The sequence below is a fragment of the Nuphar pumila genome, chromosome 13, assembly GCF_984573655.1.
Source record: "Nuphar pumila chromosome 13, dmNupPumi1.hap1.1, whole genome shotgun sequence".
Classification (NCBI taxonomy): Eukaryota; Viridiplantae; Streptophyta; class Magnoliopsida; order Nymphaeales; family Nymphaeaceae; genus Nuphar; species Nuphar pumila.
The window spans coordinates 67,024,275-67,040,800 of record NC_143261.1 but is presented as its reverse complement, the minus strand read 5'-3'; the positions used below and the strand labels follow the sequence as shown (position 1 = coordinate 67,040,800).

Genomic DNA, 16,526 nt, shown 5'->3' with positions numbered 1-16,526 from the left:
TGCCACAGGTTTACACCATCAAAAAGCCACCGTAAGTAAGGCAGGCTTAGCCAGCACGACTAGGTCTCTGATCCCAAGGGTGGTTTCCCCGCATTAGTAAAAAAAAAAGGCTCAAACTTGGCTCAGTTGGGTTTGTCATGAGCTCGGGCTCAACTCAACTCGCTGTAAAACAGAGGGAGTTTGAAACTGTGAACACCTTATGTTCTGTTCATTTGACTCGTTAACCAGCCACACACACACAGCATATGAATATCAGCAAATCCAGACACATTCTAATCTCAACAAACTGGTTGCTCATCACAATTTAATGCTTCAACTTGGTCAGCTTGGCCACAAGTCGTTCATTTGGTAAGCGTAGCATTAAGAATGCTCGCTCATAAGGGCTCTGCCTTCCTGGTTACCAGCAATGTGATTTGTCACCTGACATGGAATGACCATGGTTCTCAGATTCATATTCGCCCACAAATTTAGCTGAGCCTTCATGACAATACGAGTCTGGTTAACTCTAAACTTTTATCGTGAAATGTCGCATGCCATTAAGATTGTTACCGGCATTCTTTGGATTATGTTTGGATTAAGAAATCAAAACATCACAACTCATCTAATCAAATGTGAGTGGGGCTCAACAAATTGGACTAATCAAATATAACCCACAAATTGGACAAAAGCATCAAATCAAAGCATTCAACTCAACTCGCTTACCTAGAAGCCGTTTCTGACGCAAATGCATTCAAAACTTGTTTCTCAATCTATGGGAAGTATTCAAAGTACGCCTGTAAATCACTGTTGTTCAACAGCAGTAGCACCAAAGGCAAAGCCAAAAGTTCACCTTAATTACACAGATGCTTGTGTATCACAAGCTTTAAGGCCACCACTAAGTAGTAACACACATCAACAATATTACGAGCACTCAAGAGAGTTGCACCATCCAGAGAAGACAATTTATGTGACATCTTATTGTAAGACTAAAGTAGAAGATCATCTAAGAAAGAACCCTGTTCAACATGTTCATCACAACAGAGGATGCAATTCATCTTATTCAGGCATTCTACAAATATATATATCAACAGCACACCATAAAAGAATCAACTCAAAAGCACCAAAAAATTCATATTCTAAATTAAGCCTTCCACAAGTTCCTTAAAAGACACCCTCCTTATCCGATTATAGAACAGACTTGGTGCAGATACTCACAATTCAGTCACCGTGTTCTCAGTCACCCCTTTCCCATGTTCATTCCTGCTTACCAAGCTGGCTGAAGTTGCCCTTCTCCTTGAAAAGTTGTGAGTGATGATGCTTGCAGTAGAGCCTATGCTCATGAGCAATATAGTTGGATGGGCTGATTACACAGCCTCCATGACTGCACTTGAAACAAGACTTGTGGTATGAGGCGCCATCAACTGCAACCTGCCCAATACAAGAAAACTTTTCATGAGATGAGAGAAAAAGATAACAGTCAACCGCATGCAAAGTCTCGAGTACCATGCACGAAATTGTCAAAGGATCACAAAGAAAACAAACTTTGGGGCAGCCAGAAGTAATGCCAAGACAACAAAAGTATTGAAAATGAACAGGCAGATAAAAGAGATGATAAACAATAATGAATTTTGCAAAGCCAAAAACCAGCTTTAGCAGTATGACCAGCAAGGTTATAGCTACAGGACTGTTTCCCATCTATGACTATGACCCCTTGTTTGCTTAAGAAACATGAATGGGGGAATAAGTTTTGCATCTATATCATAGTGTTTAGGAAATGAGAGATCTTTGATAAAGTAGAAAACAGATAAACAGCAAATACTGCAACCAAGAAGATGGAAGAATTACAAAATAGATTAAAAACTAATATATAAGACCTTTCGATGCTAGGCACCAAATTGTCTTGCAAACAGGAATCTTGTTGTCCATTTCATAAACGTGTGTGCATGCGTGTGTATTGATAAAACATGACAAGATGAGCAAATGCTTCTTCAGGTATAATCCATAAATCCTATCACTTAGAATTAGATCATTCAATTTACTACAAAGCATCTTCTCCACTAGCATAGTTTTATTTGTTGAATTTCAACCATCATAAATGATAAATGTTGAAGCATCTAAACCACCAAAATGGCAATATTTTTTTTCTTTTCGATGGGACAAGAATGATAATAGGGTTAAGATGGGTAATTTAGAAATCATATCCATGTCAACACAGTGCAACCCAGGTGGGTCCAGGAACAATTCCGTGTGGATGCACACAGATCAGTCAAGAAGATCCTCCACCAAATTTCTCCCATTTTTCAACATTGATTTGGCTAATTTTGTCTAATGAATACAGTCAATGTTAACTTTGGTTTTGTACAAGTCTATTGAGGCTTCTAGGTTTCAATAATCGATGTATGTGCAGTCAACACCTCACCAAATGCGTTCAAGTTTGTAACCAGTTAGTGCTGACTTTACCAAATTTAACCAAGTTTTTGGATGTTTTAGGTTTAACCCTTTCATACAAGAGCTTCTCTGTTGTTTCCTTATTGCTTAGCAAGAAGTAGGTTCAAAATGACTTCCTGATGACAAACTCCGGTTGACAAAAAGTAGCTGGAGCTGCACTTTTCTGTTACCAGCTTGTGTATTGTATAGTATATTTTTTACGGGTCACCTTAACCATTCTGTTAAATAGCTCATGGCTGAACCACAAGGATTTATTTTGAGCTTTCACATTTTTCAGAGCAACATATCATTACGATTGGTTACTATATGTTGTTGACTGGGTTCCAAATTTCTGGAGAGCAAGGTCTGGCCTTGTTCAGCAAATACATATCTATGGGATGACTTCTTTGATCAGGCCTTCCAGGATAAGCATAATTTCACTCAGGAGAATGTTCTGAATTTCTGATTAATGCTTTCAAAAACAGTCTCATGAAATGCTAAAACCCATTTTCATTTGTCGTTAGGATTTTAATCTTGATTTGTCAAGAAATAAAAGTGATCCATTCTAAGAAGAATTCATGCGGCGTCTGAGATTTATTTTTCTATTTTATAGAAAATTAATGATTTTGATACCATGTTGAACAACCTTGGTAGGGAGAACTGTAGGGGTATAGATAGAGAGAGAGTTCAAAGTGTCAAGCAAAGTCAAAGAAAAAAAACCAAAAGATCAAGGTTAGGTTGGACATTAAGGATCAAAATATCTATCAGGATTCAGGAGGTACTTTTGTATATCTCGTTTTCTCTTTTATTCATGGAGATAGAAGATTTATGTCAAACTATGACAAAAGCAAGCCATGCTATGCAACAATTCCTTTGGCACATGATATTCTAGAGCTAGTTAACTCCCTTAACATAATTTAAGCTAACTTACTTTGAAGATCAAATGTGAAGAGAATTCATCATAGTTGTCATTTGCAAGGATTATAATCTTGCCTCATATCTACACCAACAAAATACTGGGAAATTGTACAAATCCTCAACTCCCATGGTAGTGAAGGCTTTGTAATGAGATATTGCGGAAATATAAAGAGTGCATGCAAGCACTTACAACAATGAATAAAAGAGACAATATCACAAGTCCAGAAAGGGACAATACAAGCATAAGCCTTTAAGAAGGCAACAATATAAAAAGCCTCTTATTGAGAAGAGAGAAAGCTCTCAAGAATGAAAAATATACAAAGGGATCACCCCTATTTATACAAAAGGGAGAGGAGAGAAGAGGAGGCAAAATGCCTCAAAAGGGGAGCCCAAAAGGGGGCTCCCATGGAGTCGTTGGGAGCCCCCAACGGTCACATTTGTGACCGTTGGGGGCTCCAACGACTCTATGTTGGAGCCCCTTTTTGTTATTTAAAAAATACAAAAATTAAAAGGAAAAAATAAAAAAAGAAAAATACATTTTAATGAAAACTGAAAATAGTTGTTTTCTAAAACAACTATGTGAAATTACAAAACTACCCCTATCGGGTATTTTGTAATATACATAATATATATATATATATACTATGTCACAGGGACTCGGCAAAGCAGGTGCCGCACCCACGTCGACGCGACTCGACGCGGGTGCGCGTGCGGGTGCGGTCAACACGACCCTGGGTGCGGTCAACGCACCCAAGGTCATTTTGATACATTTTTTTTATTTTTTTTTTTAGTTTGCCCTATGAAATGGTACAAGGGTGATTCTTTGGACAAATCAGAGGTGCCGGAAAAATGCAAAGGGTGTTTTGGAAGGGGTGTTGTTTTAGAGTTGATACCTAGGGATTTGAAGGCAATAGGAAAAGGTTGCAGAGTCATTGTTGCAGTAGCTCCTGCTGCAACTGCACCACCGGGGACATCGTATAAATCGCTCAACCTGCCCTCACTGTTATAAAAGGTGGGGCTGTTGTCACAACGGGAGAAGGGAGGCATCCTAAAGGGGAACGCGTCGGTGCGAGACAGCTTTTGAGGCGCCGGACTAATACCTTCCCTCTCTTCAGCTCTCCTTTGAAGCCACCAACCTAAAGGGAATCATTCACGGCCAAGGCTGTTGCTGTTGCGCCTGCAAAGCTCCCTGTTGTGCCTGCGCTACTACTGCCCGTCTCTGATGCGCAACCAATCTCCCCCCCATGCTTCCAACATTCGGCCTTTGGGACAAATTAGTAAAGCTAACGTTGCTGCCCCTTATTACTTCAAATCACATCACATTAACCCTTTACATGTCTCGAGTGTTGCACCCAACCAGGGTTGGGGACTCTAACCAAAGTTCCTTCACGTGATGCACTAACTAATTGCCCCCAACTAGTCTCCCCTCCACTTCCAGAAGGAAAAAGCGCAAAACACAAAATCCCCTCCACTTCACGTGATGCACTGACATTTATTATGTCATAAAGAACTGACATATCTTATTATATGTCATAAAGAAATCTAAAAATGTAAAAGTAGAAAAGATGGCCGGAGGCGGTACAATCCCTATTGTGGGTAATAAGATATAGAACGGCCTTGCCCAGGACCCGCGTCGGGGGAACCCGGACCCCTTATATATATATATATATATATATATATATATATATATATATATATATATATATATATATATATTTTTTTTTTTTTTTTTTTTTTTTTTTGCCGCACCCCCGCACCCGGGTTTTTTGGAAGTGCCGAATCCCCACACCCGTACCCGCACCCGCACCCATGTGACTTAGTATATATATATATATATATATATATATATATATATATATATATATATATATTAGATACATTTTAACACCCCCCCTCAAACTTTACGGGGAGATGACGGAAAGTTTGCCAAGAAGAAACATGAAGCGAGGAGCCGGAAGAGCTTTAGTGAAGAAGTCCGCCAACTGATATTCTGAAGTGACATACGGAAGAGCAATAGTTCCTCGCAAGAATTCGTCACGGACATAGTGGCAATCCATTTCGATATGTTTTGTACGCTCATGAAAAGTATGATTGCTCGCAATATAGATGGCACTCTTGTTGTCGCAATATAGCTTTGAGGCTTCGGTGATATCAACTCCCATGTCTTTAAGCAAACTGCGAAGCCATACAAGTTCCATTGTCGTGGTTGCCATAGCCCGGTACTCAGCTTCAGTGGATAATAGTGAAACTTTCTGCTGCTTCTTGCATCGCCAGGCAATCAAAGAGTCTCCTAAAAAAACACAAAAACCAGTAGTTGAGACTCGATCATTGGGATTACCTCCCCAATCTGCATCAGTATAAGCAAGAAGATTCAAGGAAGAAGAGGATAGAAATAGCCCTTTATTGATGGTATTCCGAATATAGCGGATGATTCGGAGAACAGCACTCATATGCACAGTTGTAGGAGCATGCTGAAATTGGCTAACAGAGTGAACCGCATGAGTGATATCTGGTCTGGTGATGGTTAAATAGGTAAGAGACCCAATGAGTTGTCTGTAAGGTGTAGGATCTTCCAGAAGAACCCCATCCTCCAACCGCAATTTGGCATTAATAACCTCGGGAGTCTCTACTTTCTTATCATCAGAAATCCCAAACTTAGAACATATATCTGCAGCAAGCTTCATCTGTGACAAAATATATCCTCTAGGAGAATATGCAACTTCAATTCCAAGAAAATATCTGAGAAAACCTAAGTCAGACATATCAAAATTATTTTTTAACATATTTTTAACATTAATAATACTATTTTGATCATTCCCAGTGATAATCATATCATCAACATAAAGCAACAAAATTACGATACTAGAACCTGCATGTTTAACAAAAAGAGCAGTGTCAGTATAACAAGAGTGAAATCCTAACTTTATCATGATATCACTGAAACGATCATACCAAGCCTTAGGAGCTTGTTTAAGGCCATATAATGCCTTCAAAAGCCGAAGAGTTTGACCTTGCTTAATATTTATTCCGGGTGGCGGATCCATATAAACTTCTTCACTTAAACTTCCATTTAAAAAAAACATTTTTTACGTCAAGTTGATAAATAGGCCATTTTTTGGTTAATGCAACAACTATTAAAGTCCTAACACTGGTCATTCGAGCTACGGGAGCGAATGTTTCTTCGTAATCAATGCCATATTCTTGGGAGTATCCCTTAGCAACTAATCTAGCTTTATATTGTTCTAAAGAGCCATCGCTTTTAGTTTTAACTTTGAAGACCCAGCGACAACCAATAGGTTTTTTGTGTGAGGGTAGATTAACTATTTCCCAAGTATTGGCCTTTTTTAGCGCATTAAGTTCAACTTGCATTGCTTCACCCCAATGAGGTATAGATTTAGCTTGATTATAGTGTGCCGGTTCAAAATAAGAGTGTAAGGTTATTAAACATGCCCGATAGTTGGGAGTTAAGGAATCATAGGATACAAACCTATTTGGGGGTATTGATATTCTAGAAGAATGACTAACTTGTGGTTCCTCAGAAATTTGAGAGTATTTTTCGAGGGCACTAATAGGATTTTCTTGATTTCTTCTTGAGTAAACATTTATACTGGTATCGCTATCATGAACATTAGAATCACTATCATTTGAGGGTGTTATGTCAAGAGGGGATACCTCACGAGAATCATCAATGTTTTCAAGAAAATCTTCTTGTATGTCATCAATAAGATCATATAAGAATATATAGTCAATTTCATTTGTTTCTTCTAGTTTATCAAAACCGTTTTCTTCTTCTAGAAATGTTACATCTTTTGAAATATATAATTTATCATTCTTAAAATCATAACATCTATATCCTTTTTTATTTTCACCATATCCTAGAAAAACACATTCAATTGCTTTTGGAGATAACTTATCCCTTTTGTGTGATAGGACAAAACATTTGCAACCAAAAATACGAAGACGATTGAAATCGGGTGAAAATTTAAAGAGTTTTTCATAGGGAGAAGCATTTTTTAACTTAGAAGAGGGCATTCTATTGATTAGATAGGTTGAGGTTAAGACGGCTTCGGCCCAAAACTTCTTTGGAATATTCTTAGAAATAAGTAATGTTCTAGTGGTTTCAATAATGTGCCTATGTTTCCTTTCCGCTAGGCCATTTTTGTTGGGGAGTCCTAGGACATGACTTTTGATGGCAAATGCCATTTTGGGTTAAATAGTTTTGGAATTCGTGAGATAAGTATTCGCCACCGGAATCGAATCTTAAAATAGATATGTTACTTTGAAATTGATTTTGAACCTTTTTATGAAAATCTTTAAAGAAAGTAAATACTTCCGATTTATGACTAAGGAAATAAATTCAAACATACCGAGTAAAATCATCAATAAACATAACATAATATGAATAACCCCCTTTAGACATAACCGGAGAAGGCCCCCAAACATCCGAATGCACCAATTCAAAAGGCCTTGATGAAAGAAAAGTTTTAGTTGGAAATGGAATAGACTTCATTTTTCCAAAAATGCAATCTTTGCAATTAATTTCTTTTTTCTTACAAAATTTGTTTCCAAAAGGAAAGACATACATTTTGGAATAACTTGGATGACCAAGTCTTTTATGCCAAGTTTCCATGTTTTTTTCTTGGACATAAGAACAAAAAAAGTTTGTAGGGAGATCAAGATGGTCCATATAATAGAGGTCTCCCTTTCTATGGCCTTGCCCAATCCGCTTCCCGGACCGGAGATCCTGCACAAAGCAACCATTAGATGAGAAAGATATTTCACATCCATGGTCGGCAATTTGAGAAACCGAAAATAGGTTTAAATTTAGTTTAGGAACAACTCTTACTTTTGGAACACAAAATTTTTGTGAATCTTTAAAAGAGCCAATACTTGATCGGCCGTAGAGACACAAGAGTCCTTTGAATTGGTGCAAACATTCATATGAAAAGAAGCTCCGGAGTCAAGGATCCAAGAATACGTACCGGGTGAAGATGATGAAGCAATAGCCGCACCCGATGTGGAAGAAGAAACTTTTAGCATTTGTTGGAGAGCCATAGATATTTGTCCAAGAGTTTCTTTGATGTCATTGTTCTTGCCTTCATCTTCTTTGGTGGTGGTTTCCTCAAGAGAAGCCACTTTAGGCTTGAAGGTTCCAATAAGCTTAGGACAAGCGGGTCTAATGTGACCCGGCTCATTGCAATAATGACAAACAATCATTTTTCTTCCTCCATTGTAGTTTCCTTGTTTCCCAAAATGAGGAGGCTTATAGGTTCTAACATTATTACCCGGTTTGGATACGACAAGGACTTCATCAACATGCTTACTCATGCCAAGCCTTGTCTTCTCTTGAGTGATTTCGGCAATAGCATCCTCAATAGGAGGAAAAATAGATCTATGGAGAAGTGAAGATCTCACTTGCTCAAATTCGGGACGTAGCCCAAAAAGAAATTGAAACAATCGCTCTTGTTCCATTTGTTTTTGCCTTAAATCAATATCTTCCATAGAAACCCATTTTGGCTCCAAGAGAGCCAATTCATCCCATAGTGGGTTTAAAGCACTATAATAGTCTTGAATGCTAGAATCACCTTGCTTGGTGGTTCTAATCTTTTCTTGCAAGAAGTATGCTCTTGCAAGATCCTTTTGGGTATACATACCCTTCATAAAGGACCAAGCCTCATTGGCTCTACGAAATTTAGCTATATTAGCACATACCTTAAGCTCCACATTATTCAAAAACCACGCAAGGATTTTTGCGTGATTGCTTTCCCAATCTTCCACTTCCTTTTGATGACTTTCAATGGCCTTGAGGCGAGCATCTCCTTCAAGAGCCTTTTCTTGACCTTCTTCAATCTTCGTGAGCATAAGCTTAGGTTCCGGAACGGAACCCATGACAAAACCCCAAAGCTTCTTCCCTTTGAGATTATTTTTCATTGCCGATGCCCACATCATATAATTCTTTCCATTGAGCTTGAAAGAAAGGTCAATCTTTGTCTCCATGATGTTGCCAAGAAGTGAGAAGATATCTACTAGATATGAAAAACACGAACCACACCTTTCCTTCAAGAATCGAGTGGCTCTGATACCATGTAATGAGATATTGCGGAAATATAAAGAGTGCATGCAAGCACTTACAACAATGAATAAAAGAGACAATATCACAAGTCCAGAAAGGGACAATACAAGCATAAGCCTTTAAGAAGGCAACAATATAAAAAGCCTCTTATTGAGAAGAGAGAAAGCTCTCAAGAATGAAAAATATACAAAGGGATCACCCCTATTTATACAAAAGGGAGAGGAGAGAAGAGGAGGCAAAATGCCTCAAAAGGGGAGCCCAAAAGGGGGCTCCCATGGAGTCGTTGGGAGCCCCCAACGGTCACATTTGTGACCGTTGGGGGCTCCAACGACTCTATGTTGGAGCCCCTTTTTGTTATTTAAAAAATACAAAAATTAAAAGGAAAAAATAAAAAAGAAAAATACATTTTAATGAAAACTGAAAATAGTTGTTTTCTAAAACAACTATGTGAAATTACAAAACTACCCCTATCGGGTATTTTGTAATATACAGAATATATACATATATATATATATATATATATATATATATATATATATATATATATATTAGATACATTTTAACAGGCTTCTAATACAAAATGAAAAGCTTGGAAGAATTACATGACTATACTTGGCAATCTCAGTTTATGGGTGTCAATCTAATCCTGAAACCTACCAATATACTATATCACTGTACCTACCAGAGAATAAGGGCTAAAAGTTAGATTCGAAGGAGTGAAACAGAATTTCTTTTCAAAAGGTCAGGGTGGGTATTCAATGAATAAGATAAATTATGGATTCTCATTAAAATCCATGATACTTCCATTACTGCACAAAGAGCCCCAAAGGAGGAGGGAGATATCTATTTAACGGATCATTATGGACACCAAAAGAGTGGCTTGGAATCCTAACATTACTGAACTGCATTTCAAATGGTCTGGACTCAAGATGGCCTTCCACAAATAGGATAAACTATATATCTCCTTGATCAGAGTTAGGTATGACCTGTTAGGCATCTCATATTATTGGAAGAGGACATCCTTTAGATCTGCAGGCTCCAATCGTCACAGCAGTTACAATGCATTACCAAGTCTGTGGTTAAACAGAAAATTATGTAGGCATAACTGGCGGGACTACCACTTAGTGGTCAAGGCCTGGATAAGTAGATGCTTTCTTTTAAACCAAAGCCTATCTTTCTTATGCTTGAGCGACAGTGAGAATGCCAAGTATCAGTTAGTCAAATCAACAGTGAGGATGGTATATTGTTGGGTGAAAAGTACAAAGTCGATAGACTTGATCAAAGTCAATGTGCCTCCAAAGAGAGACATCTAGCCATTCATGATCTACTTTTCTGTCCAACCTTGTTCTCAGTTCCATCACAAAGTGAAAGACCAGACACCCACAAAAGACAAAGTTCATAAAACGATAGGCTGCAAGCCACTTGGCAGTAAAAGATATATTGGAAAAGTGGCAAGTCTCTTACGCCAATAGAGACCTTGATCAATAGCCAAGAACTTCATGATTTATGGGAAGGAAGTTCAATAATCTATATATCATAAGCATACCGAAAAAGAATGGTAGCAAGAATGCACACAATTATGATGAATTGGCTGAATTGGCAACCTGCTCCAATCTAAAAATGAGCCATAGTTGTAATAACCACGATTTTTTTTTAAAGCTTATGTGATTTAGGCCTGGGATCCAAGTCGTGGATCCGGGACCCATAAAGGGGTCTTTATATATGTATTTATCTCGTAAAACATATATGTACTTACATAAGTGCAAAAAAAATTTAATTAGGCAATTTATTCAAGAGATAACTCTGTATATAATGTATATATGGGCTTGGGATCCACATTTCGGATCCAATACCCAGATAGGATCCATATGGATATAGGTAGAATACCCTATATATTCGTATACCTGATTAAATATATATAAAATATATATATTATATGAGTATTTTTAGGAGATCCACGATTGGATCCATTTGGATCCAATCCGTGGATCCATACCAAGTGGAAGGCAAGGGTCCGGTCGGGTTTGGATCCTGAGCCGCAGGTCGCAGACCCGGACCCGGCCCTCTCGTTAAAAGAAAAAAAATAAAAGTTAATTTAAAAGCAAGGAAAGCCTTAGATCCGGGTCGGACCCGACCCGGATCCGTAACCCGATAGGGTTTTTAAAACCCAATATCGGGCTGCAGTTGTTTTAAAAGAGGGGAAGAGCAAGAATCGTGCCTAGGGCACGATTCCTGCTGTTTCTAAAGGGGAAAGGAAGGTAGGGGGGGTCGGCTGGCGTAACCGATCCCCACCCATCTCGGCATGGAGGGGGGGGACTCAGCCGATAAAAGGGAGTGGAGAGGGGGTCTCTCTCCCTCGTCTCTCTCTCTCGTGTGGGCGTGCAGCGGAAGGCTGGAGGTCGCTGGAAGGTTGCAGCCACCGCAGGCTACGACAGCCCCCTTCTCTTGTCCTTTCCCTTGCGTGCGACCACCACGACACCGGAGCAGTCGAGGCTGGTGGAATAGCTCGCCTTCTCATGACAGCCGCAACCCCCAAATGTTGGATTTTAGAGGTACGGGTTCCACTCTTGCTTCGGATGAGAATTAGATCATAGGTTTGATTTTCATGTGGTGTTTTTGAGAGGAATCCCTGGGAAAAAGGGTAACTCTAGGTGTTTACCCTAAAATACGTAAAAGGGGTGTTGTAGATCTTGATTTTTTTTGTGGTATGTACAGTTTTCCACTCTATTTCGGTTGTTTGTGTTTCTTTTTACTGGTTGTTGCATTTCGGACTTGAAGCCAAGAATTTGCCCAAACCCAGACTCGTGTTTGGTTTGTAGTGTTTAGCATTGCTTACCTGTTAGCATTTTATTTCTTTTATTTTTCCTATGTTTGTTGCTCCCATTTAGTTTTCAGGGTCGAGCATGGTGGTGGCCGAGACTCATCCGAGTGCATTAGTTGGGCATTTTTCGGCCTTAGCCCCAGCCGATTACATGTCGGCTGGATAACGATTTTGGGCCTGGTGTGGCTTCATTTTGGACTGGGGTCACATATCCTCAAAAGAAGAGAAAAACAGAATTTAGATGTCTATACATAACATTTTCGTGTGCTGGCAGCTTCTTGAAAGAAATTTTTTATGACATATTATGTATATATATGTATATGTTATTACAGGCTCGTTGCACAATCATAAATTTATATTGTCAAATCAATATTTTTTCTATATTGGGTCCTGTGCTGCTGAATCTGTTTTTTAAAACAAATGAAACTAGTTAACAGGTCTAGCAGCTCTGAAAAATTAGCCTATGTTGGTTGTTGCTAAAGCAGCCGGTAGGTATTTACAAATTGATATGTCACACGGTATTTGTGTTTGGGTGAGACTGTCAGTCTCGAATCATGGTAAAAAGAAAAAGTAAAACTGTGTGTGGTGCTCTTGTTAAGAAATTGTTGTTCTGCTGTGATAAAATTTTGTTGGAGGTATAAACAGAACCTCACGAAATCCAAATTTGATGGCCTGTACAGTTGTTGTTCCATGACTTAATTGCTGATATGGTGGACAGCATGTTAAAAGATTTACGTGGTTAGATTTGTGAACGAACTCAGACCTATTTACATGCGCAGATTTCCTTTTTAGTATATTTAATTATAAAAGACCTTGAATTCTTTGGGGTTAGCATGTTGGACATGGATTTAAATTGACCACTCATGTAGTTTCTGTATCTATACAGATTACAGATTTAAAGTTCTCTTATACTAAATCTGTTTAGGGTACATGTCCAGCTGAGCACAAGAGTCGGTTTGAACCGAGCTCTTGCTGGGTATGTCGGAACCAAGGGTACAACTGAAATTCAAAGGAAAAATGGGTTTGGATTTCGGGTTGGTCTGTGGAGGGGGCTACTGAATGAGTCTACTGCCCTGTCCTTAATCCTGTTTTGCATTAGGATGGGTAGATCACAAACAAGATATATATATATATATATATATATATATATATATATATTCAGGATTTCAATTAATGTCTTATGAAGCTTTTGGTTATCATAATTTAGCTAAACATGTAAATGTTTTCGGTTGTTATCGTACAGACTGTTTTCCAAGGCTTAAACTAAATATTTTAGGCTGAGTTAAATTAGTTTGTGTAAGGTTCAGTTCTTCTTGAAGTTTTCATATTTATGTTTACCTGATATTCAGACCTATGTGTGTAAGAGCATGATGTGTTTTGTTTTCTTGCATGTATTTGCTGCAAAGTTACATCTTATGCATATCGTACACTAACTTGAGGTATTTGGCACGTGCACCATTACTTGAATGTTCACATGTTTGATTAAAGTGGGCATTGCACGAAAGCATGCATGTGGCATGAACATGTGAATTAGGGTATACAACTGACATGAATATGCGAATTGAATGAAAGCATGTGAAAAGAATGCATAAGTGGCATACTCTTTATGATTTTTTTTTATAAATGCGGTGATGATCAAATTGGATCATCAGGGGCTGGGTGAGCCTCGAGAACCAATTGTTCTCTGTTTTAGTTATTTTGATGCATTGCAACAAATCAAATGTGAGATTGTTGTTTTACTGCACTGTTCTATGTTGTCACGGGCTGTGGTCCCGTGAAAAGCTTAGCATGCTGATGTGCAAGCTTACGTTATTAATTCTGCATGTAAATTTGCAAATGTAAAAGAAGTGAATTAATAACCAGATAAAAGAAAGTAAAGAACAGTGTAATTCACTTTATCCTTGATGTCCCTGCTTTAGCGTGGGAATCTTGGATATTGCGGTTTAGGGGAAACCGTGATGATACAAAAACTCCGTGTGCGTTTTGTTGCCCCTGAACCCGATATTGAGGTTCTTCTCCTGGCCACGGTTTAGGGAGAATCCGCCACTTTACCCGGGAGTGGTGTGTTAGTCACAACTGTGAGTTTGTTTTGGTATATCAAGAAAGTGGCGCCAGTGGATGCTGTTTTCCTTGGTGTCCCCCACTTTGGATGCTGTTTTCCAAGGTTCCGATGGATGGTGCTGTTTCCTGATATCGGTCGAGGGCTAAGTGTGAAACCCAGTAATAAAATACAAATTGTGTGTTAAGCTACCCCAGGAACCCTATTTGACCTCGGGGACTGTACCCGTTTGGTATATCCGCGGGCAATAGTAAATTAAAAAGAGGAATTTAAAGATTGTGTGCATTTAATAGGACATGTATATGGAAAGATGGGAGTTTAACTGAAAGATAATAAGGGTTCATGCATTGCACAGAAATCATGCATATTCTTGCTATGCATTAGTTCATGCATGTTTACCTGTTCACTTGGTTGATATATATTGATCATTGCATGCTATTGATCTCTTTTGCATTTAATTACCTTATTGATTAAATTGTGAGCACTGTTACTTTCTTCGTGTTCTCTCATGTTCAATGTTTAATTCTGCATGAATGGTTAAGTGTCTTATGAATTGATTATAACCATATCCCTCAAAATATTACATGGATCTTATTTATGCTCTTTTTCTTATTTGATTCATTAGGGAAACCTGTACGCAGAATTCTTCGGATTTCTGACCCTCTCATTTTATTGTTTTTTTTTCAGACACAGATGATCAGTGAAATAGACTCGCTTCTGAGGAGACACGAGGGTCACATTTGCTTCAGATTGCTTCGCCTACGGACAGAGTGGCTCTACTGTTATTTTCTTTTAGTTCTTCTTATTTACTGCAAATTGTTATTTCACTTTTGACATTAAATATGACTCTTATTGATTCATTAATAAAATAGTTCAGTTGGTTGGTTATGAATGATAAATGTAAGTTGGTTTGTGGTGTGTGGTTATCCAACTGAAATTGGAACTGTAGGGACCCCAGGTCTCTGGGAAGTTTTCCGCAACTCTTAAAAAAAAAAAATTAATCCGCATTTTCAAAGGATATGAATTGGGGTCGTTACAATAGTTGTTCACATTATCAAGTAAAAAATGCAAGGCATTACAAACCAACTCTAAATTTGTAAATTGCTATTGAGACCAAGTGGCACCAACACAAATCAAGTCTAAATTTACAGTCTGTTTAGATTATTATAAAACCTTTTAGCCCCATTGTAGCTTAAATGAAAAGGTATTCCTGATGACTGAAAGAGGCAGTCACATGTTTTTCAGAGTAAGGTCCTGTAAGAACATGCAGCAGTTTGTTCCAAAACTCCTACGCAGTAGAAGAAGATGAGAAGACGCAAAGAAGGGGCTGAAAGCACATGATTCCCAATATGGGAAGTCATGGGGCATGGCCCTATATATTTCCAAACTGTTACATCATGTTTCAATTGTCACGAAATGGTACGGAATCCAATGCATTCCATGATAATCTCCAAGACTCAAAACATTATACATTTGAACAACAAACTTGAGAATTAAAGGATACACATCAAAATGTAAATAAATAATTTTATTCATAATAGACATGAAAAGAAATACAAAATAAATTTACATTCAAGCATCACTATAATACTCCAAAGAATAATAATACACAACCCTAATACTACCCATCACTCTTTCAACTTTACATGTACACATACACCCTTTATTTATAGAGGAGAAAGGGAGGAAGAAGTAAAGGAAAGGAAGTTCACTCAATAGCCAAAAAGGGAAAAGCCTCCCACCGACTAGAATTCTAACCATTGGGAACTAGTCAAACAAGTTTGACTAGGTTCCAACCACTAAAATTTCTAACCGTTGGGACTAAGTCAACTTGTTTGACTTAGTCCCCAATATATATATATATATATATATATATATATATATATATATATATATATATATATATTAGAATAAATATATATAATATATACATATACAACAACAACAACAACAACTACGCCTTCATCCCAAAACAATTGGGGTCGGCGATATGAACCAAAAAAGAAAATCATTTTGGGTCTTCCACATGAATCCTTCTCCTCCAATCATTTATCCAATGTCATGTCCTCGGTGAGGTTCAAAGCATTCATATCCTTTCCTATCATCTCCATCCATGTCTTCCTAGGCCTACCCCGACCTCTTTTAACTAATATATTTTCCCATTTCTCCATCCTTCTAACTGGAGCATCATTAGGCCTTCACCGAATATACATATATATATTGTAAATATATATAATATATACATATTG

The 16,526-nt window shown here is 38.0% G+C and overlaps 1 pseudogene across 1 annotated transcript in view; it reads right to left on the bottom strand.

Annotated features, from left to right (window-relative positions):
* Positions 1–934: 934 nt before the first annotated feature.
* The window catches only part of LOC149818574 (LIM domain-containing protein WLIM1-like), an 87,817-nt pseudogene continuing 72,225 nt past the window's right edge, over positions 935–16,526 (bottom strand). The window contains exon 5 of the transcript XR_016427309.1: positions 935–1,407. The product of XR_016427309.1 is annotated as an LIM domain-containing protein WLIM1-like (transcript). The remainder of the gene's footprint in view (positions 1,408–16,526) is intronic.